The sequence below is a fragment of the Cricetulus griseus genome, unplaced genomic scaffold (assembly GCF_003668045.3).
Source record: "Cricetulus griseus strain 17A/GY unplaced genomic scaffold, alternate assembly CriGri-PICRH-1.0 unplaced_scaffold_5, whole genome shotgun sequence".
In the NCBI taxonomy this organism is placed as follows: Eukaryota; Metazoa; Chordata; class Mammalia; order Rodentia; family Cricetidae; genus Cricetulus; species Cricetulus griseus.
In genome coordinates this window covers 1807988-1812259 of record NW_023277252.1, presented here as the reverse complement: position 1 = coordinate 1812259, position 4272 = coordinate 1807988, and positions in this window count along the sequence as shown.

The following is a 4272-nucleotide window of genomic DNA, read 5'->3' as shown; positions in this document are numbered from 1 at the left end:
TGTGCTGAATATGGGCAAGTCAGAGCAGCTGCTGAGAGAGGGAGACCACTAGTTGACAAACCAAGAATCCTCAGGAAGAGTTGTGTGCATCACTGAGTGGGCAGTAGGCCAGCTTCTGATCCATTTCCGAAGCTGAAACTAAACATCAGAGAACAAGAATGTGGTCAATTTCCTAGAGCTGAGGTTGATAAATACAGCAATCCTGGGGAAATTCTAGCAATCTGTGACTTTCATAGGGGTGATGGCTGTGTGGCTATATTGTTTATCTTCACCATACTGTGACCATGCCTGTCTTAGTCACTTGTCTCATTGCTGTGGTCAGATACCTGCCAAGAGAAGTTTAAGTAAAGAGGGTTTTGGCTCACAATTGCAAGTCACAATCTACTACAGTGGAGGTGTGGCAGGAGACTGAGGTAGCTGGTCACAGGGCATCTTCCATCAGAATGCAGACAACAGTGACTTCTCCTGCTCATCTAACTTTCTCCTTTTTATTCAGTCAGGGACCCCAACCCATAGAATGCTACCATCCATATTTGGGGTGGGTCATCCTACTTCCAATTAACATAATAAGATAACTTTCACAGGCATGATCTGAGATGTGTTGCCATGGTGATTCCAAGTCTCATTAAGTTGAAAGTGAAGACTAGATATTACCAACTCTCAAAATAATTTTTTAACAGTGAGTTACATATTGCAGAAGACTAGCTACAAACTCACTGTGTGGCTAAAGATGACCTTGAACTTCTGATCCTCCTGTGTCCACCTTTCAAATCTGGGATTACAGATTGTGCTACCATTCCCTGCTTACATGGTTTGGGGGATGAAACATTGGCCTCATGAATGCTAGGGAGAATTCCAAGATTGCTCTTGGGCTGTTCTCTTGAATAGACACTCTTCTATATGCTTTACTCACAACCCCCACTGTCAGCTTCAGAGTCAACCAGCCACGCCTACAGAACTCACCCTCTCACCTCACTGACTTTGAGTTTGCAGCCTGTGTGACCTTCACCATTCCTAAGCCATTCATTTCCCCTGTAGATCTGTGTCCCAAGTTCAAACTCTCCCTTTGTAGGCAAGGATTTATTTTGGTTGTGTAATCTGACCTCCTCTGATCAGGACACGGAAGTCTTCTATCCTACTTCTGGAAGTCTATGGTCAGTAACTAGGTGATCTGGCAGCCATTCTGCCATGGGTGACTGCCTAAATACACAGCACATTCTACTCTCACCAGTCATCATATATAAATAAACTACATGTATCTAGTAAGATCCATTAAGTTGTCCCTCCCAATGGTATTATCCCATGCCAGACTTGGCTCTTGCCTAAATAGAGTTAGAAATTGAAGTCAGCATAGGTCCTGCTCTCTAGAAGGAAGGAGACAATGTAAGTGGACTTAACATTAATAGGTTGTGTAATTCTGCATTGTGTAAACACTAACTGTGACATCACTCAGACATTTCTTTAAAGATAATCCGTGTATGACATCAACATCCTCTGGCTTGAATAGCCTAGGATGATAAGAAAACCCCTTTCCAAATGGCTTGGTTAGTGGCCCGAGAATACCCTTTTGATGTGGGCAGCAGGTGCTTTCCTTGGCCAGACCTTTGGTAAGAAACAAATCCTGTTTTACAGCTTAAAGCTGGATTTGAAAGAAACATGCCACACCTGCAGACAGGAACAGAAATCAGGCTGTGTAACTAACCCTTATATAAGGCATGTGCTTACACTCCAGAAGCTCCTCCCTTTAGTCAGTCACATGCAAATTGTCTGGGGAACATGAAATTCTGAGTTGTAGTTTAGAAAGCATTTCTCCTTGTCATCGTTTTCTCCTCCTGACACTAGTCAACATCCTGTACCTGCTTGCTGGAGAGCCTTTCTGGCAGCTGGGCATTCTCAGGACCTCCAAAGTCTCTCACTATGCAACGACATGCACAGACTTGCAGTAGTTAGGATGCCAGCTTTAGTGACCTCCAGCTTGAAGAGCTTTCTTTTTCTCCTTTTGACATTGCTCATCCAGGCAGCTGCTGGAATCTCTAGATTGTCTGTGCTGCTGTTTTCTCTCCCCAGCCTCCAAGGAAGTCCCTCATTTCCTCTCAGAGTTTGTTCTTTAATTCTTTCTTCTATCAAACCAGAGAACTGTAAAAGGGCTGTATGCCTGCTGCTGGCAAAAGCTGTCATTCTAAGAAAAGTGCCCCTCTCCAGGAAACAGCCAACTGTCTTCCGGGCAATCTTAATGACAGGAGGGTTATTTATGAGCTAAGGTGGGGAGAGGTTGAGGAATTCTTGGACGAGTCAAGTTTGTCCAGAACAGAGTTCTCTTCCTTCTTCTGTCCTTGCTTGGGGTTTGTGGATAGTCATGTTCCAGATACACGATGGAAATGGCCTGTTCTATGAGTTTGCCAATATGGAGTTTGCCAGTAGTCCTCGACTGTGACTATTGACTATGAAGCAAAGAACATTTCAGTAAGGATCATCTTGGTGGGCATGTTTGTCCCAGGTGGTTGAGGTAGTCTTGATTTTAAGTGTTTGAGTGGTCATGTTGTGATTCTGGCCAGCCTGCCTCAATTCTACTCACAGCTAGCTTTATTGCTGAATGCTTGCTGGGACCTCGGCAAAGAGACAGAGAAAAATTGCCCAACTCCTGAAGAGTTATGAAAAAGCCAGGGTGAGGGGGGGAGGCATTCATTCCCCTTCTTCAAGAATTCTTTATGAAAAAGATTGTGAAGACAAAAAAACCTGAAGAAAAATGGATCTGAACATTATACAAATGTTGTAAAAATAAAACAGCATTATACATATATAAGAGAGAAATGCATGCAAGTTGCAAATGCAGAGGAGAGCAGAGGACTTGGATAGGCAAACCCCAATCCAGGAGAAATGGGGGAGGAGGAAGATGGGGTGGGGTAAGGATATGGGAAGCCTGGGAGGACAAGGGGGAAGAGCCCACTTCTTGTTATCACTTGGATGTATAAATGTTTCTCTGGGGCACCCGTACAGAGACCCTCTGCCAAGAGGAAAGGTTTCATTTGACATTCGAGCAGTGCTGCCAGGAAATTACAAGGGGGAAGTAAACCCTGGGAGCAGTCCAGCAAGAGCCTTGGTCTCCTGCAGTATGTGGTCATATTCCAGTAGAACTGGGGTCCCTGGTAAAATGATTTGTTTCAGTCTGGGTTCCTCAAACATCTCTCACTCTGTAGGGTAAGTGTTGAAAGGCAGAGATGGGCTATGACTGGGGTCAAATGCTTTTTTCTTACCACCTGATCCTTGACTAGCTAGCCAGCATCCTTCCCAGAGTCCAGACCTGCTGTGTTATGCCTACCGACCTGCTCCACTGGTCTCCAAGCACAACCCTTGGACATAGTGAGGTGATAGGGAACTGAATGTCCACCATGGACTTCCTTTATTAATCCGAGAATCATTCCATAAGTCCTTAAGCCTTATTTTGTCTTTCACACGTCACTCATGGCTCTGGTTTTGTTTAGTACCTTTAGTGTTTAAAACACATTTGTTTAAAAATTTTATTGTGGTGACATTTGTTTCACTAATTAGCAACTAAGTATTACAGAAAAACATCATCCTGTTCAATCCTGGGCTCCTTTGCCCCCTCTTTAAATTTTGCTTCCCCAGCAGTGGGGCAGGGAGCCATTGCCAGCATCTGTTATTGTTTTCCTCTGGGTTGCCAGCCCCTCCGCTCTAGATAATAAGCTTCTCCATCTATTTCTGGTTTATTAACTCCAGATCCTTATGACTGATTTCTGCCTGTGACATAGGACTTAGCCCATCACAGTTCACACAGGGAAATTGGCTAATTTGGAATGAAATGATATGAAATCAAAAATGAGTCTTATATTTCTATGACATAGGACTCCATATATCAGAGACATTTTCAAATCTCATCATTCATTGGCTTCTTATCATGCATTAAAGGGCAGTAATGTAAAATGTAACTAATATTATTAAAAACAGAATAGTTTTCTATGTATAATGAATCAAATAAAAAGTTGCATACTAAACTTGATAAGTCAAAAAATTGTGTGTGTTTGTGTGTGTGTGTGTGTGTGTGTGTGTGTGTGTGTGTCTGTTTGTGTGTGTGTGTGTGTGTGTGTGTGTGTGTGTGTGTGTGTGTGTGTGTGTGTGTGTGTGTGTGTGTGTGTGTGTGTGTAGAATAATGAATGGAAACCATAGAAAAGAGAGATAAAATAAAGCAAACATACTATATAGCAATAAGACAGAAAGACAACATTAAGAACATATCCTTCATAGAATTTAAAG